The sequence below is a fragment of the Pholcus phalangioides genome, unplaced genomic scaffold (assembly GCF_987345545.1).
Source record: "Pholcus phalangioides strain wild (caught in Gottingen) unplaced genomic scaffold, Ppha-v1.0 ptg000009l_1, whole genome shotgun sequence".
Classification (NCBI taxonomy): Eukaryota; Metazoa; Arthropoda; class Arachnida; order Araneae; family Pholcidae; genus Pholcus; species Pholcus phalangioides.
In genome coordinates, this window is record NW_028301602.1 from 52,020,161 (window position 1) to 52,044,137 (window position 23,977).

Sequence of the window (23,977 nt, forward strand, 5' to 3'; positions counted from 1 at the left end):
TACCGTCCCTTACAGGTATCAAAATTTAAAATTGATATTTTTGTGGGGAATTTTCTTCAGATTCAAACTGGAGGGATAACTATGGATATGTAATATAACTCTATCCGTCATGAAATTCTATACAAAATAAATATAAAAAATTATGAATACGTTGAAAAAAAAAATTGTGAAAAAAAATTGATAGTACCGTCCCCTACAGGTATGAAAATTTAAAATTGATACTTTTGTGGGAAATTTTCTTAAAATTTCAAACTGGAGGGATAAATATGGATATGTTTTCTCTATCCGTCATGAAATTCTATACAAAATAAATATGAAAGATTATGAATACGTGGAAAATTTTTTTTTTTCAAAATTGACAGTACCGTCCCTTACGGGTGTGAAAATTTAAAATTGATACTTTTGTGGGAAATTTTCTTCAGATTCAAACTGGAGGGATAAATATAGATATGTTTTCTCTATCCGTCATGAAATTCTATACAAAATAAATATGAAAAATTATGAATACGTGGAAAAATTTTTTTTGAAAAATTGACAGTACCGTCCCTTACAGGTATGAAAATTTAAAATTGATACATTTGTGGGAAATTTTCTTAAAATTTCAAACTGGAGGGATAAATATGGATATGTTTTCTCTATCCGTCATGAAATTTTATACAAAATATATATGAAAAATTATGAAAACGTGGAAAAAAAAATTTTTGAAAAAATTGATATTAGCGTCCCTTACGGGTGTGAAAATTTAAAATTGATACTTTTGTGGGAAATTTTCTTCAGATTCAAACTGGAGGGATAAATATGGATATGTTTTCTCTATCCGTCATGAAATTCTATACAAAATAAATATGAAAAATTACGAATGAGTGAAAATTTTTTTTTGAAAAAATTGACAGTACCGTCCCTTACAGGTACAAAAATTTAAAATTGATACTTTTGTGAAATTTTCTTCAGATTCAAACTGGAGGGATAACTACGGATATAATTTCTCTATCTATCATGAAATTCTATACAAAATAAATATAAAAAATTACGAATACGTGAAAAAAATTTTTTTTGAAAAAATTGTCAGTACCGTCCCTTACAGGTGTGAAAATTTAAAATTGATACTTTTGTGGGAAATTTTCTTCAGATTCAAACTGGAGGGATAAATATGGATATGTTTTCTCTATCCATCATGAAATTTTATACAAAATAAATATGAAAAATTATGAATACGTGCAAAAAATAAATTATGAAAAAATTGATAGTAGCGTCCCTTACAGGTGTGAAAATTTAAAATTGATACTTTAGAGGGAAATTTTCTTAAAAATTCAAACTGGAGGGATAAATAAGGATATGTTTTCTCTATCCGTCATGAAATTCTATACAAAATAAATATGAAAAATTATGAATACGTGGAAAATTTTTGTTTCAAAAAATTAACAGTACCGTCCCTTACAGGAAAGAAAATTTAAAATTGATACTTTTGTGAGAAATTTTCTAAAACTTTCAAACCGGAGGAATAAATATGAATATGTTTTCTCTATCATTCATGAAATTGTATACAAAATAAATATGAAAAATTATGAATGCGTGGAAAAAAAATGTTTTGAAAAATATACAGTACCGTCCCTTACAGGTATCAAAATTTAAAATTGATATTTTTGTGGGGAATTTTCTTCAGATTCAAACTGGAGGGATAACTATGGATATGTAATATAACTCTATCCGTCATGAAATTCTATACAAAATAAATATAAAAAATTATGAATACGTTGAAAAAAAAAATTGTGAAAAAAAATTGATAGTACCGTCCCCTACAGGTATGAAAATTTAAAATTGATACTTTTGTGGGAAATTTTCTTAAAATTTCAAACTGGAGGGATAAATATGGATATGTTTTCTCTATCCGTCATGAAATTCTATACAAAATAAATATGAAAGATTATGAATACGTGGAAAATTTTTTTTTTTCAAAATTGACAGTACCGTCCCTTACGGGTGTGAAAATTTAAAATTGATACTTTTGTGGGAAATTTTCTTCAGATTCAAACTGGAGGGATAAATATAGATATGTTTTCTCTATCCGTCATGAAATTCTATACAAAATAAATATGAAAAATTATGAATACGTGGAAAAATTTTTTTTGAAAAATTGACAGTACCGTCCCTTACAGGTATGAAAATTTAAAATTGATACATTTGTGGGAAATTTTCTTAAAATTTCAAACTGGAGGGATAAATATGGATATGTTTTCTCTATCCGTCATGAAATTTTATACAAAATATATATGAAAAATTATGAAAACGTGGAAAAAAAAATTTTTGAAAAAATTGATATTAGCGTCCCTTACGGGTGTGAAAATTTAAAATTGATACTTTTGTGGGAAATTTTCTTCAGATTCAAACTGGAGGGATAAATATGGATATGTTTTCTCTATCCGTCATGAAATTCTATACAAAATAAATATGAAAAATTACGAATGAGTGAAAATTTTTTTTTGAAAAAATTGACAGTACCGTCCCTTACAGGTACAAAAATTTAAAATTGATACTTTTGTGGGAAATTTTCTTCAGATTCAAACTGGAGGGATAAATATGGATATGTTTTCTCTATCCGTCATGAAATTCTATACAAAATAAATATGAAAAATTACGAATGAGTGAAAATTTTTTTTTGAAAAAATTGACAGTACCGTCCCTTACAGGTACAAAAATTTAAAATTGACAGTTTTTTGTGAAATTTTCTTCAGATTCAAACTGGAGGGATAACTACGGATATAATTTCTCTATCTGTCATGAAATTCCATACAAAATAAATATAAAAAATTACGAATACGTGAAAAAAAATTTTTTTGAAAAAATTGACAGTACCGTCCCTTACAGGTGTGAAAATTTAAAATTGATACTTTTGTGGGAAATTTTCTTCAGATTCAAACTGGAGGGATAAATATGGATATGTTTTCTCTATCCATTATGAAATTCTATACAAAATTAATATGAAAAATTATGAATAAGTGGAAAAAATAAATTATGAAAAAATTGATAGTAGCGTCCCTTACAGGTGTGAAAATTTAAAATTGATACTTTTGCGGGAAATTTTCTTCAGATACAAACTAGAGGGATCAAAATGGATATGTTTTCTCTATCCATCATGAAATTCTATACAAAATGAATATGAAAAATAATGAATACGTGCAAAAAGATTTGTTGAAAAAATTGACAGTACCGTCCCTTACAGGTATCAAAATTTAAAATTGATATTTTTGTGGGGAATTTTCTTCAGATTCAAACTGGAGGGATAACTATGGATATGTTTTCTCTATCCGTCATGAAATTCTATACAAAATAAATATAAAAAATTATGAATACGTTGAAAAAAAAAATTGTGAAAAAAAATTGATGGTACCGTCCCCTACAGGTGTGAAAATTTAAAATTGATACTTTTGTGGGAAATTTTCTTCAGATTCAAACTGGAGGGATAAATATAGATATGTTTTCTCTATCCGTCATGAAATTCTATACAAAATAAATATGAAAAATTATGAATACATGGAAAAATTTTTTTTGAAAAATTGACAGTACCGTCCCTTACAGGTATGAAAATTTAAAACTGATACATTTGTGGGAAATTTTCTTAAAATTTCAAACTGGAGGGATAAATATGGATATGTTTTCTCTATCCGTCATGAAATTTTATACAAAATAAATATGAAAAATTATGAATACGTGGAAAAAAAAATTTTGAAAAAATTGATAGTACCGCCCCTTACGGGTGTGAAAATTTAAAATTGATACTTTTGTGGGAAATTTTCTTCAGATTCAAACTGGAGGGATAAATATGGATATTTTTTCTCTATCCGTCATGAAATTCTATACAAAATAAATATGAAAAATTACGAATGAGTGAAAATTTTTTTTTGAAAAAATTGACAGTACCGTCCCTTACAGGTACAAAAATTTAAAATTGATAGTTTTTTGTGAAATTTTCTTCAGATTCAAACTGGAGGGATAACTACGGATATAATTTCTCTATCTATCATGAAATTCTATACAAAATAAATATAAAAAATTACGAATACGTGAAAAAAATTTTTTTTGAAAAAATTGTCAGTACCGTCCCTTACAGGTGTGAAAATTTAAAATTGATACTTTTGTGGGAAATTTTCTTCAGATTCAAACTGGAGGGATAAATATGGATATGTTTTCTCTATCCATTATGAAATTCTATACAAAATAAATATGAAAAATTATGAATAAGTGGAAAAAATTTTTTTGAAAAAAATTGACAGTACCGTCCTTCACAGGTATGAAAATTTAAAATTAATACATTTGTGGGAAATTTTCTTCAGATTCAAACTGGAGGAATAAATATAGATATGTTTTCTCTATCCGTCATGAAATTCTATACAAAATAAATATGAAAAATTATGAATACGTGGAAAAAAAAAAATTTTGAAAAAATTTATAGTACCGTCCCTTACGGGTGTGAAAATTTAAAATTGATACTTTTGTGGGAAATTTTCTTCAGATTCAAACTGGAGGGATAAATATGGATATGTTTTCTCTATCCGTCATGAAATTTTATACAAAATAAATATGAAAAATTATGAATACGTGGAAAAATTTTTTTTGAAAAAATTGATAGTACCGTCCCTTACAAAAAAGAAAATTTAAAATTAATACTTTTGTGGGAAATTTTCTTCAGATTCAAACTGGAGGGATAAATATGGATATGTTTTCTCTATCCGTCATGAAATTATATACAAAATAAATATGAAAAATTATGAATATGTGCAAAAAATAAATTTTGAAAAAATTGATAGTAGCGTCCCTTACAGGTGTGAAGATTTAAAATTGATAATTTGTGGGAAATTTTCTTCAGATTCAAACTGGAGGGATAAATATGGATATGTTTTCTCTATCCATCATGAAATTTTATAGAAAATAAATATGAAAAATTATGAATACGTGGAAAATAAAATTTTTGAAAAAATTGACAGTACCGTCCCTTACAGGAAAGAAAATTTAAAATTGATAGTTTTTTGTGAAATTTTCTTCAGATTCAAACTGGAGGGATAACTACGGATATAATTTCTCTATCTATCATGAAATTCTATACAAAATAAATATAAAAAATTACGAATACGTGAAAAAAATTTTTTTTGAAAAAATTGTCAGTACCGTCCCTTACAGGTGTGAAAATTTAAAATTGATACTTTTGTGGGAAATTTTCTTCAGATTCAAACTGGAGGGATAAATATGGATATGTTTTCTCTATCCGTCATGAAATTCTATACAAAATAAATATGGAAAATTATGAATATGTGGAAAAAAAAAAATTTTGAAAAAATTGATAGTCCCTTACGGGTGTGAAAATTTAAAATTGATACTTTTGTGGAAAATTTTCTTCAGATTCAAACTGGAGGGATAAATATGGATATGTTTTCTCTATCCGTCATGAAATTCTATACAAAATAAATATGAAAAATTATGAATACGGTGAAAAAAAATTGATAGTACCATCCCCCACAGGAATGAAAATTTAAAATTGATACTTTTGTGGGAAATTTACTAAAAAATTCAAACTGGAGGGATAAATTTGGATATGTTTTCTCTATCCAAGTCATGAAATTCTATACAAAATAAATATGAAAAATTATGAATACGTGGAAAAATTTTTTTTCAAAAAATTAACAGTACCGTCCCTTACAGGAAAGAAAATTTAAAATTGATACTTTTGTGAGAAATTTTCTAAAACTTTCAAACCGGAGGAATAAATATGAATATGTTTTCTCTATCATTCATGAAATTGTATACAAAATAAATATGAAAAATTATGAATGCGTGGAAAAAAAATGTTTTGAAAAATATACAGTACCGTCCCTTACAGGTATCAAAATTTAAAATTGATATTTTTGTGGGGAATTTTCTTCAGATTCAAACTGGAGGGATAACTATGGATATGTAATATAACTCTATCCGTCATGAAATTCTATACAAAATAAATATAAAAAATTATGAATACGTTGAAAAAAAAAATTGTGAAAAAAAATTGATAGTACCGTCCCCTACAGGTATGAAAATTTAAAATTGATACTTTTGTGGGAAATTTTCTTAAAATTTCAAACTGGAGGGATAAATATGGATATGTTTTCTCTATCCGTCATGAAATTCTATACAAAATAAATATGAAAGATTATGAATACGTGGAAAATTTTTTTTTTCAAAATTGACAGTACCGTCCCTTACGGGTGTGAAAATTTAAAATTGATACTTTTGTGGGAAATTTTCTTCAGATTCAAACTGGAGGGATAAATATAGATATGTTTTTTCTATCCGTCATGAAATTCTATACAAAATAAATATGAAAAATTATGAATATGTGGAAAAATTTTTTTTGAAAAAATTGATATTAGCGTCCCTTACGGGTGTGAAAATTTAAAATTGATACTTTTGTGGGAAATTTTCTTCAGATTCAAACTGGAGGGATAAATATGGATATATTTTCTCTATCCGTCATGAAATTCTATACAAAATAAATATGAAAAATTACGAATGAGTGAAAATTTTTTTTTGAAAAAATTGACAGTACCGTCCCTTACAGGTACAAAAATTTAAAATTGATACTTTTGTGGGAAATTTTCTTCAGATTCAAACTGGAGGGATAAATATGGATATGTTTTCTCTATCCGTCATGAAATTCTATACAAAATAAATATGAAAAATTACGAATGAGTGAAAATTTTTTTTTGAAAAAATTGACAGTACCGTCCCTTACAGGTACAAAAATTTAAAATTGACAGTTTTTTGTGAAATTTTCTTCAGATTCAAACTGGAGGGATAACTACGGATATAATTTCTCTATCTGTCATGAAATTACATACAAAATAAATATAAAAAATTACGAATACGTGAAAAAAATTTTTTTTGAAAAAATTGACAGTACCGTCCCTTACAGGTGTGAAAATTTAAAATTGATACTTTTGTGGGAAATTTTCTTCAGATTCAAACTGGAGGGATAAATATGGATATGTTTTCTCTATCCATTATGAAATTCTATACAAAATGAATATGAAAAATAATGAATACGTGCAAAAAGATTTGTTGAAAAAATTGACAGTACCGTCCCTTACAGGTATCAAAATTTAAAATTGATATTTTTGTGGGGAATTTTCTTCAGATTCAAACTGGAGGGATAACTATGGATATGTTTTCTCTATCCGTCATGAAATTCTATACAAAATAAATATAAAAAATTATGAATACGTTGAAAAAAAAAATTGTGAAAAAAAATTGATAGTACCGTCCCCTACAGGTGTGAAAATTTAAAATTGATACTTTTGTGGGAAATTTTCTTCAGATTCAAACTGGAGGGATAAATATAGATATGTTTTCTCTATCCGTCATGAAATTCTATACAAAATAAATATGAAAAATTATGAATACATGGAAAAATTTTTTTTGAAAAATTGACAGTACCGTCCCTTACAGGTATGAAAATTTAAAACTGATACATTTGTGGGAAATTTTCTTAAAATTTCAAACTGGAGGGATAAATATGGATATGTTTTCTCTATCCGTCATGAAATTTTATACAAAATAAATATGAAAAATTATGAATACGTGGAAAAAAAAATTTTGAAAAAATTGATAGTACCGCCCCTTACGGGTGTGAAAATTTAAAATTGATACTTTTGTGGGAAATTTTCTTCAGATTCAAACTGGAGGGATAAATATGGATATTTTTTCTCTATCCGTCATGAAATTCTATACAAAATAAATATGAAAAATTACGAATGAGTGAAAATTTTTTTTTGAAAAAAGTGACAGTACCGTCCCTTACAGGTACAAAAATTTAAAATTGATAGTTTTTTGTGAAATTTTCTTCAGATTCAAACTGGAGGGATAACTACGGATATAATTTCTCTATCTATCATGAAATTCTATACAAAATAAATATAAAAAATTACGAATACGTGAAAAAAATTTTTTTTGAAAAAATTGTCAGTACCGTCCCTTACAGGTGTGAAAATTTAAAATTGATACTTTTGTGGGAAATTTTCTTCAGATTCAAACTGGAGGGATAAATATGGATATGTTTTCTCTATCCATCATGAAATTTTATACAAAATAAATATGAAAAATTATGAATACGTGCAAAAAATAAATTATGAAAAAATTGATAGTAGCGTCCCTTACAGGTGTGAAAATTTAAAATTGATACTTTAGAGGGAAATTTTCTTAAAAATTCAAACTGGAGGGATAAATAAGGATATGTTTTCTCTATCCGTCATGAAATTCTATACAAAATAAATATGAAAAATTATGAATACGTGGAAAATTTTTGTTTCAAAAAATTAACAGTACCGTCCCTTACAGGAAAGAAAATTTAAAATTGATACTTTTGTGAGAAATTTTCTAAAACTTTCAAACCGGAGGAGTAAATATGAATATGTTTTCTCTATCATTCATGAAATTGTATACAAAATAAATATGAAAAATTATGAATGCGTGGAAAAAAAGTGTTGAAAAATATACAGTACCGTCCCTCACAGGTATCAAAATTTAAAATTGATATTTTTGTGGGGAATTTTCTTCAGATTCAAACTGGAGGGATAACTATGGATATGTTTTCTCTATCCGTCATGAAATTATATACAAAATAAATATAAAAAATTATGAATACGTTGAAAAAAAAAATTGTGAAAAAAAATTGATAGTACCGTCCCCTACAGGTATGAAAATTTAAAATTGATACTTTTGTGGGAAATTTTCTTAAAATTTCAAACTGGAGGGATAAATATGGATATGTTTTCTCTATCCGTCATGAAATTTTATACAAAATAAATATGAAAAATTATGAATACGTGGAAAAATTTTTTTTGAAAAAATTGATAGTACCGTCCCTTACAGGAAAGAAAATTTAAAATTGATACTTTTGTGGGAAATTTTCTTCAGATTCAAACTGGAGGGATAAATATGGATATGTTTTCTCTATCCGTCATGAAATTATATACAAAATAAATATGAAAAATTATGAATATGTGCAAAAAATAAATTTTGAAAAAATTGATAGTAGCGTCCCTTACAGGTGTGAAAATTTAAAATTGATAATTTGTGGGAAATTTCTTCAGATTCAAACTGGAGGGATAAATATGGATATGTTTTCTCTATCCATTATGAAATTCTATACAAAATTAATATGAAAAATTATGAATAAGTGGAAAAACTTTTTTTGAAAAAAATTGACAGTACCGTCCTTCACAGGTATGAAAATTTAAAATTAATACATTTGTGGGAAATTTTCTTCAGATTCAAACTGGAGGAATAAATATAGATATGTTTTCTCTATCCGTCATGAAATTCTATACAAAATAAATATGAAAAATTATGAATACGTGGAAAAAAAAAAATTTTGAAAAAATTTATAGTACCGTCCCTTACGGGTGTGAAAATTTAAAATTGATACTTTTGTGGGAAATTTTCTTCAGATTCAAACTGGAGGGATAAATATGGATATGTTTTCTCTATCCGTCATGAAATTTTATACAAAATAAATATGAAAAATTATGAATACGTGGAAAAATTTTTTTTGAAAAAATTGATAGTACCGTCCCTTACAAAAAAGAAAATTTAAAATTGATACTTTTGTGGGAAATTTTCTTCAGATTCAAACTGGAGGGATAAATATGGATATGTTTTCTCTATCCGTCATGAAATTATATACAAAATAAATATGAAAAATTATGAATATGTGCAAAAAATAAATTTTGAAAAAATTGATAGTAGCGTCCCTTACAGGTGTGAAGATTTAAAATTGATAATTTGTGGGAAATTTTCTTCAGATTCAAACTGGAGGGATAAATATGGATATGTTTTCTCTATCCATTATGAAATTCTATACAAAATTAATATGAAAAATTATGAATAAGTGGAAAAAAATTTTTTGAAAAAAATTTTTTGAAAAAAATTGACAGTACCGTCCCTCACAGGTATGAAAATTTAAAATTAATACATTTGTGGGAAATTTTCTTCAGATTCAAACTGGAGGAATAAATATAGATATGTTTTCTCTATCCGTCATGAAATTCTATACAAAATAAATATGAAAAATTATGAATACGTGGAAAAAAAAAAATTTTGAAAAAATTTATAGTACCGTCCCTTACGGGTGTGAAAATTTAAAATTGATACTTTTGTGGGAAATTTTCTTCAGATTCAAACTGGAGGGATAAATATGGATATGTTTTCTCTATCCGTCATGAAATTCTATACAAAATAAATATGAAAAATTACGAATGAGTGAAAAAATTTTTTTGAAAAAATTGACAGTACCGTCCCTTACAGGTACAAAAATTTAAAATTGATAGATTTTTGTGAAATTTTCTTCAGATTCAAACTGGAGGGATAACTACGGATATAATTTCTCTATCTGTCATGAAATTCTATACAAAATAAATATAAAAAATTACGAATACGTGAAAAAATTTTTTTTTGAAAAAATTGACAGTACCGTCCCTTACAGGTGTGAAAATTTAAAATTGATACTTTTGTGGGAAATTTTCTTCAGATTCAAACTGGAGGGATAAATATGGATATGTTTTCTCTATCCATTATGAAATTCTATACAAAATTAATATGAAAAATTATGAATAAGTGGAAAAATTTTTTTTGAAAAAAATTGACAGTACCGTTCCTTACAGGTGTGAAAATGTAAAATTGATACTTTTGTGGGAAATTTTCTTCAGATTCGAACTGGAGGGATAAATATTGATATGTTTTCTCTATCCATCATGAAATTTTATAGAAAATAAATATGAAAAATTATGAATACGTGGAAAATAAAATTTTTGAAAAAACTGATAGTACCGTCCCTTACAGGAAAGAAAATTTAAAATTGATACTTTTGTGGGAAATTTTCTTCAGATTCAAACTAGAGGGATAAATATGGATATGTTTTCATATCCGTCATGAAATTATATACAAAATAAATATGAAAAATTATGAATACGTGGAAAATTTTTGTTTCAAAAAATTAACAGTACCGTCCCTTACAGGAAAGAAAATTTAAAATTGATACTTTTGTGAGAAATTTTCTAAAACTTTCAAACCGGAGGAATAAATATGAATATGTTTTCTCTATCATTCATGAAATTGTATACAAAATAAATATGAAAAACTATGAATGCGTGGAAAAAAAGTGTTGAAAAATATACAGTACCGTCCCTTACAGGTGTGAAAATTTAAAATTGATACTTTTGTGGGAAATTTTCTTCAGATTCAAACTGGAGGGATAAATATGGATATGTTTTCTCTATCCGTCATGAAATTCTATACAAAATAAATATGAAAAATTACGAATGAGTGAAAAAATTTTTTTGAAAAAATTGACAGTACCGTCCCTTACAGGAAAGAAAATTTAAAATTGATACTTTTGTGAGAAATTTTCTAAAACTTTCAAACCGGAGGAATAAATATGAATATGTTTTCTCTATCATTCATGAAATTGTATACAAAATAAATATGAAAAACTATGAATGCGTGGAAAAAAAGTGTTGAAAAATATACAGTACCGTCCCTTACAGGTATCAAAATTTAAAATTGATATTTTTGTGGGGAATTTTCTTCAGATTCAAACTGGAGGGATAACTATGGATATGTTTTCTCTATCCGTCATGAAATTATATACAAAATAAATATAAAAAATTATGAATACGTTGAAAAAAAAAATTGTGAAAAAAAATTGATAGTACCGTCCCCTACAGGTATGAAAATTTAAAATTGATACTTTTGTGGGAAATTTTCTTAAAATTTCAAACTGGAGGGATAAATATGGATATGTTTTCTCTATCCGTCATGAAATTTTATACAAAATAAATATGAAAAATTATGAATACGTGGAAAAATTTTTTTTGAAAAAATTGATAGTACCGTCCCTTACAGGAAAGAAAATTTAAAATTGATACTTTTGTGGGAAATTTTCTTCAGATTCAAACTGGAGGGATAAATATGGATATGTTTTCTCTATCCATTATGAAATTCTATACAAAATTAATATGAAAAATTATGAATAAGTGGAAAAAATTTTTTTGAAAAAAATTGACAGTACCGTCCCTCACAGGTATGAAAATTTAAAATTAATACATTTGTGGGAAATTTTCTTCAGATTCAAACTGGAGGAATAAATATAGATATGTTTTCTCTATCCGTCATGAAATTCTATACAAAATAAATATGAAAAATTATGAAAACGTGGAAAAAAAAAATTTTTGAAAAAATTTATAGTACCGTCCCTTACGGGTGTGAAAATTTAAAATTGATACTTTTGTGGGAAATTTTCTTCAGATTCAAACTGGAGGGATAAATATGGATATGTTTTCTCTATCCGTCATGAAATTTTATACAAAATAAATATGAAAAATTATGAATACGTGGAAAAATTTTTTTTGAAAAAATTGATAGTACCGTCCCTTACAGGAAAGAAAATTTAAAATTGATACTTTTGTGGGAAATTTTCTTCAGATTCAAACTGGAGGGATAAATATGGATATGTTTTCTCTATCCGTCATGAAATTATATACAAAATAAATATGAAAAATTATGAATATGTGCAAAAAATAAATTTTGAAAAAATTGATAGTAGCGTCCCTTACAGGTGTGAAGATTTAAAATTGATAATTTGTGGGAAATTTTCTTCAGATTCAAACTGGAGGGATAAATATGGATATGTTTTCTCTATCCATTATGAAATTCTATACAAAATTAATATGAAAAATTATGAATAAGTGGAAAAAAATTTTTTGAAAAAAATTGACAGTACCGTCCTTCACAGGTATGAAAATTTAAAATTAATACATTTGTGGGAAATTTTCTTCAGATTCAAACTGGAGGAATAAATATAGATATGTTTTCTCTATCCGTCATGAAATTCTATACAAAATAAATATGAAAAATTATGAATACGTGGAAAAAAAAAAATTTTGAAAAAATTAATAGTACCGTCCCTTACGGGTGTGAAAATTTAAAATTGATACTTTTGTGGGAAATTTTCTTCAGATTCAAACTGGAGGGATAAATATGGATATGTTTTCTCTATCCGTCATGAAATTTTATACAAAATAAATATGAAAAATTATGAATATGTGCAAAAAATAAATTTTTAAAAAATTGATAGTAGCGTCCCTTACAGGTGTGAAGATTTAAAATTGATAATTTGTGGGAAATTTTCTTCAGATTCAAGCTGGAGGGATAAATATGGATATGTTTTCTCTATCCATTATGAAATTCTATACAAAATTAATATGAAAAATTATGAATAAGTGGAAAAAAATTTTTTGAAAAAAATTGACAGTACCGTCCCTCACAGGTATGAAAATTTAAAATTAATACATTTGTGGGAAATTTTCTTCAGATTCAAACTGGAGGAATAAATATAGATATGTTTTCTCTATCCGTCATGAAATTCTATACAAAATAAATATGAAAAATTATGAATACGTGGAAAAAAAAAAATTTTGAAAAAATTTATAGTACCGTCCCTTACGGGTGTGAAAATTTAAAATTGATACTTTTGTGGGAAATTTTCTTCAGATTCAAACTGGAGGGATAACTACGGATATAATTTCTCTATCTGTCATGAAATTCTATACAAAATAAATATAAAAAATTACGAATACGTGAAAAAAATTTTTTTTGAAAAAATTGACAGTACCGTCCCTTACAGGTGTGAAAATTTAAAATTGATACTTTTGTGGGAAATTTTCTTCAGATTCAAACTGGAGGGATAAATATGGATATGTTTTCTCTATCCATTATGAAATTCTATACAAAATTAATATGAAAAATTATGAATAAGTGGAAAAATTTTTTTTGAAAAAAATTGACAGTACCGTTCCTTACAGGTGTGAAAATGTAAAATTGATACTTTTGTGGGAAATTTTCTTCAGATTCGAACTGGAGGGATAAATATTGATATGTTTTCTCTATCCATCATGAAATTTTATAGAAAATAAATATGAAAAATTATGAATACGTGGAAAATAAAATTTTTGAAAAAACTGATAGTACCGTCCCTTACAGGAAAGAAAATTTAAAATTGATACTTTTGTGGGAAATTTTCTTCAGATTCAAACTAGAGGGATAAATATGGATATGTTTTCATATCCGTCATGAAATTATATACAAAATAAATATGAAAAATTATGAATACGTGGAAAATTTTTGTTTCAAAAAATTAACAGTACCGTCCCTTACAGGAAAGAAAATTTAAAATTGATACTTTTGTGAGAAATTTTCTAAAACTTTCAAACCGGAGGAATAAATATGAATATGTTTTCTCTATCATTCATGAAATTGTATACAAAATAAATATGAAAAACTATGAATGCGTGGAAAAAAAGTGTTGAAAAATATACAGTACCGTCCCTTACAGGTATCAAAATTTAAAATTGATATTTTTATGGGGAATTTTCTTCAGATTCAAACTGGAGGGATAACTATGGATATGTTTTCTCTATCCGTCATGAAATTATATACAAAATAAATATAAAAAATTATGAATACGTTGAAAAAAAAAATTGTGAAAAAAAATTGATAGTACCGTCCCCTACAGGTATGAAAATTTAAAATTGATACTTTTGTGGGAAATTTTCTTAAAATTTCAAACTGGAGGGATAAATATGGATATGTTTTCTCTATCCGTCATGAAATTTTATACAAAATAAATATGAAAAATTATGAATACGTGGAAAAATTTTTTTTGAAAAAATTGATAGTACCGTCCCTTACAGGAAAGAAAATTTAAAATTGATACTTTTGTGGGAAATTTTCTTCAGATTCAAACTGGAGGGATAAATATGGATATGTTTTCTCTATCCATTATGAAATTCTATACAAAATTAATATGAAAAATTATGAATAAGTGGAAAAAACTTTTTTGAAAAAAATTGACAGTACCGTCCCTCACAGGTATGAAAATTTAAAATTAATACATTTGTGGGAAATTTTCTTCAGATTCAAACTGGAGGAATAAATATAGATATGTTTTCTCTATCCGTCATGAAATTCTATACAAAATAAATATGAAAAATTATGAAAACGTGGAAAAAAAAAATTTTTGAAAAAATTTATAGTACCGTCCCTTACGGGTGTGAAAATTTAAAATTGATACTTTTGTGGGAAATTTTCTTCAGATTCAAACTGGAGGGATAAATATGGATATGTTTTCTCTATCCGTCATGAAATTTTATACAAAATAAATATGAAAAATTATGAATACGTGGAAAAATTTTTTTTGAAAAAATTGATAGTACCGTCCCTTACAGGAAAGAAAATTTAAAATTGATACTTTTGTGGGAAATTTTCTTCAGATTCAAACTGGAGGGATAAATATGGATATGTTTTCTCTATCCGTCATGAAATTATATACAAAATAAATATGAAAAATTATGAATATGTGCAAAAAATAAATTTTGAAAAAATTGACAGTACCGTTCCTTACAGGTGTGAAAATTTAAAATTGATACTTTTGTGGGAAATTTTCTTCAGATTCGAACTGGAGGGATAAATATTGATATGTTTTCTCTATCCATCATGAAATTTTATAGAAAATAAATATGAAAAATTATGAATACGTGGAAAATAAAATTTTTGAAAAAACTGATAGTACCGTCCCTTACAGGAAAGAAAATTTAAAATTGATACTTTTGTGGGAAATTTTCTTCAGATTCAAACTAGAGGGATAAATATGGATATGTTTTCATATCCGTCATGAAATTATATACAAAATAAATATGAAAAATTATGAATACGTGGAAAAAGATTTGTTGAAAAAATTGACAGTACCGTCCCTTACAGGTATGAAAATTTAAAATTGATACTTTTGAGGGAAATTTTCTTAAAAATTCAAACTGGAGGGATAAATAAGGATATGTTTTCTCTATCCAAGTCATGAAATTCTATACAAAATAAATATGAAAAATTATGAATACGTGGAAAAATTTTTTTTCACAAAATTAACAGTACCGTCCCTTACAGGAAAGAAAATTTAAAATTGATACCTTTGTGAGAAATTTTCTAAAAATTTCAAAACGGAGGAATAAATATGAATATGTTTTCTCTATCATTCATGAAATTGTATACAAAATAAATATGAAAAATTATGAATGCGTGGAAAAAAAGTGTTGAAAAATATACAGTACCGTCCCTTACAGGTATCAAAATTTAAAATTGATATTTTTGTGGGAAATTTTCTTCAGATTCAAACTAGAGGGATAAATATGGATATGTTTTCATATCCGTCATGAAATCCTATACAAAATAAATATAAAAAATTATGAATACGTTGAAAAAAAAAATTGTGAAAAAAAATTGATAGTACCGTCCCCTACAGGTATGAAAATTTAAAATTGATACTTTTGTGGGAAATTTTCTTAAAATTTCAAACTGGAGGGATAAATATGGATATGTTTTCTCTATCCGTCATGAAATTTTATACAAAATAAATATGAAAAATTATGAATACGTGGAAAAAAAAAATTTTGAAAAAATTAATAGTACCGTCCCTTACGGGTGTGAAAATTTAAAATTGATACTTTTGTGGGAAATTTTCTTCAGATTCAAACTGGAGGGATAAATATGGATATGTTTTCGTTATCCTTCATGAAATTCTATACAAAATAAATATGAAAAATTACGAATGAGTGGAAAATTTTTTTTTTGAAAAAATTGACAGTACCGTCCCTCAAAGGTATGAAAATTTAAAATTGATAATTTGTGGGAAATTTTCTTCTGATTCAAACTGGTGGGATAAATATGGATATGTTTTCTCTATCCATTATGAAATTCTATACAAAATAAATATAAAAAATTACGAATACGTGAAAAATTTTTTTTTTGAAAAAATTGACAGTACCGTCCCTTACAGGTGTGAAAATTTAAAATTGATACTTTTGTGGGAAATTTTCTTCAGATTCAAACTGGACGAATAAATATGGATATGTTTTCTCTATCCATTATGAAATTCTATACAAAATTAATATGAAAAATTATGAATAAGTGGAAAAAATAAATTATGAAAAAATTGATAGTAGCGTCCCTTACAGGTGTGAAAATTTAAAATTGATACTTTAGAGGGAAATTTTCTTAAAAATTCAAACTGGAGGGATAAATAAGGATATGTTTTCTCTATCCGTCATGAAATTCTATACAAAATAAATATGAAAAATTATGAATACGTGGAAAATTTTTGTTTCAAAAAATTAACAGTACCGTCCCTTACAGGAAAGAAAATTTAAAATTGATACTTTTGTGAGAAATTTTCTAAAACTTTCAAACCGGAGGAATAAATATGAATATGTTTTCTCTATCATTCATGAAATTGTATACAAAATAAATATGAAAAATTATGAATGCGTGGAAAAAAGTGTTGAAAAATATACAGTACCGTCCCTTACAGGTATCAAAATTTAAAATTGATATTTTTGTGGGGAATTTTCTTCAGATTCAAACTGGAGGGATAACTATGGATATGTTTTCTCTATCCGTCATGAAATTATATACAAAATAAATATAAAAAATTATGAATACGTTGAAAAAAAAAAATTGTGAAAAAAAATTGATAGTACCGTCCCCTACAGGTATGAAAATTTAAAATTGATACTTTTGTGGGAAATTTTCTTAAAATTTCAAACTGGAGGGATAAATATGGATATGTTTTCTCTATCCGTCATGAAATTTTATACAAAATAAATATGAAAAATTATGAATACGTGGAAAACATTTTTTTGAAAAAATTGATAGTACCGTCCCTTACAGGAAAGAAAATTTAAAATTGATACTTTTGTGGGAAATTTTCTTCAGATTCAAACTGGAGGGATAAATATGGATATGTTTTCTCTATCCGTCATGAAATTATATACAAAATAAATATGAAAAATTATGAATATGTGCAAAAAATAAATTTTGAAAAAATTGATAGTAGCGTCCCTTACAGGTGTGAAGATTTAAAATTGATAATTTGTGGGAAATTTTCTTCAGATTCAAACTGGAGGGATAAATATGGATATGTTTTCTCTATCCATTATGAAATTCTATACAAAATTAATATGAAAAATTATGAATAAGTGGAAAAAATTTTTTTGAAAAAAATTGACAGTACCGTCCTTCACAGGTATGAAAATTTAAAATTAATACATTTGTGGGAAATTTTCTTCAGATTCAAACTGGAGGAATAAATATAGATATGTTTTCTCTATCCGTCATGAAATTCTGTACAAAATAAATATGAAAAATTATGAATACGTGGAAAAAAAAAAATTTTGAAAAAATTTATAGTACCGTCCCTTACGGGTGTGAAAATTTAAAATTGATACTTTTGTGGGAAATTTTCTTCAGATTCAAACTGGAGGGATAAATATGGATATGTTTTCTCTATCCGTCATGAAATTCTATACAAAATAAATATGAAAAATTACGAATGAGTGAAAAAATTTTTTTGAAAAAATTGACAGTACCGTCCCTTACAGGTACAAAAATTTAAAATTGATAGATTTTTGTGAAATTTTCTTCAGATTCAAACTGGAGGGATAACTACGGATATAATTTCTCTATCTGTCATGAAATTCTATACAAAATAAATATAAAAAATTACGAATACGTGAAAAAATTTTTTTTTGAAAAAATTGACAGTACCGTCCCTTACAGGTGTGAAAATTTAAAATTGATACTTTTGTGGGAAATTTTCTTCAGATTCAAACTGGAGGGATAAATATGGATATGTTTTCTCTATCCATTATGAAATTCTATACAAAATTAATATGAAAAATTATGAATACGTGGAAAAAGATTTGTTGAAAAAATTGACAGTACCGTCCCTTACAGGTATGAAAATTTAAAATTGATACTTTTGAGGGAAATTTTCTTAAAAATTCAAACTGGAGGGATAAATAAGGATATGTTTTCTCTATCCAAGTCATGAAATTCTATACAAAATAAATATGAAAAATTATGAATACGTGGAAAAATTTTTTTTCAAAAAATTGACAGTACCGTCCCTTACAGGTATGAAAATTTAAAATCGATACATTTGTGGGAAATTTTCTTAAAATTTCAAACTGGAGGGATAAATATGAATATGTTTTCTCTATCCGTCATGAAATTTTATACAAAATAAATATGAAAAATTATGAATACGTGGAAAAAAAAAATTTTGAAAAAATTAATAGTACCGTCCCTTACGGGTGTGAAAATTTAAAATTGATACTTTTGTGGGAAATTTTCTTCAGATTCAAACTGGAGGGATAAATATGGATATGTTTTCGTTATCCTTCATGAAATTCTATACAAAATAAATATGAAAAATTACGAATGAGTGGAAAATTTTTTTTTTGAAAAAATTGACAGTACCGTCCCTCAAATGTATGAAAATTTAAAATTAATACTTTTGTGGGAAAAATTCTTCAGATTCAAACTGGAGGGATAAATATAGATATGTTTTCTCTATCCGTCATGAAATTCTATACAAAATAAATATGAAAAATTATGAATACGTGGAAAGATTTTTTTTGAAAAAATTGATAGTACCGTCCCTTACAGGAAAGAAAATTTAAAATTGATACTTTTGTGGGAAATTTTCTTCAGATTCAAACTGGAGGGATAAATATGGATATGTTTTCTCTATACGTCATGAAATTATATACAAAATAAATATGAAAAATTATGAATATGTGCAAAAAATAAATTCAGAAAAAATTGATAGTAGCGTCCCTTACAGGTGTGAAAATTTAAAATTGATACTTTTGTGGGAAATTTTCTTCAGATTCAAACTGGAGGGATAAATATGGATATGTTTTCTCTATCCATTATGAAATTCTATACAAAATTAATATGAAAAATTATGAATACGTGGAAAAAGATTTGTTGAAAAAATTGACAGTACCGTCCGTTACAGGTATGAAAATTTAAAATTGATACTTTTGCGGGAAATTTTCTTAAAAATTCAAACTGGAGGGATAAATAAGGATATGTTTTCTCTATCCGTCATGAAATTCTATACAAAATAAATATGAAAAATTATGAATACGTGGAAATGTTTTTTTTTTTCAAAATTGACAGTACCGTCCCTTAAAGGTATGAAAATTTAAAATTAATACTTTTGTGGGAAATTTTCTTCAGATTCAAACTGGAGGGATAAATATAGATATGTTTTCTCTATCCGTCATGAAATTCTATACAAAATAAATATGAAAAATCATGAATACGTGGAAAAATTTTTTTTGAAAAAATTGATAGTACCGTCCCTTACAGGAAAGAAAATTTAAAATTAATACATTTGTGGGAAATTTTCTTAAAATTTCAAACTGGAGGGATAAATATGGATATGTTTTCTCTATCCGTCATGAAATTCTATACAAAATAAATATGAAAAATTATGAATACGTGGAAAAAATTTTTTGAAAAATTGATAGTACCGTCCCTTACGGGTGTGAAAATTTAAAATTGATACTTTTGTGGGAAATTTTCTTAAAATTTCAAACTGGAGGAATAAATATGGATATGTTTTCTCTATCCTTCATGAAATTCCATACAAAATAAATATGAAAATATATGAATGTGTGGAAAAAATTTTTTTTGAAAAAATTGACAGTACCGTCCCTTACAGGTATGAAAATTTAAAATTGATACTTTTGTGGGAAATTTTTCCAGATTCAAACTGGAGGGATAAATATGGATATGTTTTCTCTATCCATTATGAAATTCAATACAAAATAAATATGAAAAATTATGAATACGTTGAAAAAAAAATTGTTAAAAAAAATTGATAGTATTGATAGTAAAATTGGAGGGATAAATATGAATATGTTTCCTCTATCAGTGATGAAATTCTATACAAAATAAATATGAAAAATTATGAATACGTGGAAAAACTTGTTTTGAAAAAATTGACAGTACCGTCTCTTACAGGTATGAAAATTTAAAATTGATACTTTTGTGGGTAATTTTCTTGAAATTTCAAACTGGAGGGATAAATATGGATATGTTTTCTCTATCCATCATAAAATTCTATACAAAATAAATATAGAAAATTATGAATACGTGGAAAAACTTGTTTTGAAAAAATTGACAGTACCGTCTCTTACAGGTATGAAAATTTAAAATTTATACTTTTGTGGGTAATTTACTTCAGATTCAAACTGGAGGGATAAATATGGATATGTTTTCTCTATCCGTCATGAATTTCTATACAAAATAAATATGAAAAATTATGAATACGTGGAAAAAAAATTTTTGAAAAAATTGACAGTACCGTTCCTTACAGGTATGAAAATTTAAAATTGATACTTTTGTGGGAATTTTTCTTAAAAATTCAAACTGGAGGGATAAATATGAATATGTTTCTCTATCATTCATGAAAATGTATACAAAATAAATATGAAAAATTATGAATACGTGGAAAAAAAATGTTTTGAAAAATATACAGTACCGTCCCTTACAGGTATGAAAATTTAAAATTCATATTTTTGTGGGGAATTTTCTTCAGATTCAAACTGGAGGGATAAATATGGATATGTTTATAAAATTAATATGAAAAATTATGAATAAGTGGAAAAAATTTTTTTGAAAAAAATTGACAGTACCGTCCCTTACAGGTGTGAAAATTTAAAATTGATACTTTTGTGGGAAATTTTCTTAAAATTTCAAACTGGAGGGATAAATATGGATATGTTTTCTCTATCCGTCATGAAATTTTATACAAAATAAATATGAAAAATTATGAATACGTGGAAAAAATTTTTTTGAAAAAATTGATAGTACCGTCCCTTACAGGAAAGAAAATTTAAAATTGATACTTTTGTGGGAAATTTTCTTCAGATTCAAACTGGAGGGATAAATATGGATATGTTTTCTCTATCCGTCATGAAATTATATACAAAATAAATATGAAAAATTATGAATATGTGCAAAAAATAAATTCAGAAAAAATTGATAGTAGCGTCCCTTACAGGTGTGAAAATTTAAAATTGATAATTTGTGGGAAATTTTCTTCAGATTCAAACTGGAGGGATAAATATGGATATGTTTTCTCTATCCATTATGAAATTCTATACAAAATTAATATGAAAAATTATGAATACGTGGAAAAAGATTTGTTGAAAAAATTGACAGTACCGTCCGTTACAGGTATGAAAATTTAAAATTGATACTTTTGCGGGAAATTTTCTTAAAAATTCAAACTGGAGGGATAAATAAGGATATGTTTTCTCTATCCGTCATGAAATTCTATACAAAATAAATATGAAAAATTATGAATACGTGGAAATGTTTTTTTTTTCAAAATTGACAGTACCGTCCCTTAAAGGTATGAAAATTTAAAATTAATACTTTTGTGGGAAATTTTCTTCAGATTCAAACTGGAGGGATAAATATAGATATGTTTTCTCTATCCGTCATGAAATTCTATACAAAATAAATATGAAAAATCATGAATACGTGGAAAAATTTTTTTTGAAAAAATTGACAGTACCGTCCCTTACAGGAAAGAAAATTTAAAATTAATACATTTGTGGGAAATTTTCTTAAAAATTCAAACTGGAGGGATAAATAAGGATATGTTTTCTCTATCCGTCATGAAATTCTATACAAAATAAATATGAAAAATTATGAATACGTGGAAATGTTTTTTTTTTTCAAAATTGACAGTACCGTCCCTTAAAGGTATGAAAATTTAAAATTAATACTTTTGTGGGAAATTTTCTTCAGATTCAAACTGGAGGGATAAATATGGATATGTTTTCTCTATCCGTCATGAAATTCTATACAAAATTAATATGAAAAATTATGAATACGTGGAAAAAGATTTGTTGAAAAAATTGACAGTACCGTCCGTTACAGGTATGAAAATTTAAAATTGATACTTTTGCGGGAAATTTTCTTAAAAATTCAAACTGGAGGGATAAATAAGGATATGTTTTCTCTATCCGTCATGAAATTCTATACAAAATAAATATGAAAAATTATGAATACGTGGAAATGTTTTTTTTTTTCAAAATTGACAGTACCGTCCCTTAAAGGTATGAAAATTTAAAATTAATACTTTTGTGGGAAATTTTCTTCAGATTCAAACTGGAGGGATAAATATAGATATGTTTTCTCTATCCGTCATGAAATTCTATACAAAATAAATATGAAAAATCATGAATACGTGGAAAAATTTTTTTTGAAAAAATTGATAGTACCGTCCCTTACAGGAAAGAAAATTTAAAATTAATACATTTGTGGGAAATTTTCTTAAAATTTCAAACTGGAGGGATAAATATGGATATGTTTTCTCTATCCGTCATGAAATTCTATACAAAATAAATATGAAAAATTATGAATACGTGGAAAAAATTTTTTGAAAAATTGATAGTACCGTCCCTTACGGGTGTGAAAATTTAAAATTGATACTTTTGTGGGAAATTTTCTTAAAATTTCAAACTGGAGGAATAAATATGGATATGTTTTCTCTATCCTTCATGAAATTCCATACAAAACAAATATGAAAATATATGAATGTGTGGAAAAATTTTTTTTTGAAAAAATTGACAGTACCGTCCCTTACAGGTATGAAAATTTAAAATTGATACTTTTGTGGGAAATTTTTCCAGATTCAAACTGGAGGGATAAATATGGATATGTTTTCTCTATCCATTATGAAATTCAATACAAAATAAATAAGAAAAATTATGAATACGTGGAAAAAAATTTTTTTGGAAAAATATACAGTACCGTTCCTTACAGGTATGAAAATTTAAAATTGATACTTTTGTGGGAATTTTTCTTAAAAATTCAAACTGGAGGGATAAATATGAATATGTTTTCTCTATCCGTCATGAATTTCTATACAAAATAAATATGAAAAATTATGAATACGTGGAAAAAAAAAATTTGAAAAAATTGATAGTACCGTCCCTTACGGGTGTGAAAATTTAAAATTGATACTTTTGTGGAAAATTTT

The 23,977-nt window shown here is 26.0% G+C and overlaps 1 protein-coding gene across 2 annotated transcripts in view; it reads right to left on the reverse strand.

Annotated features, from left to right (window-relative positions):
• LOC149083282 (neuroligin-3-like) overlaps positions 1 to 23,977 on the reverse strand; it is a 335,669-nt gene that overhangs the window by 85,417 nt on the left and 226,275 nt on the right. The window lies entirely within an intron of this gene.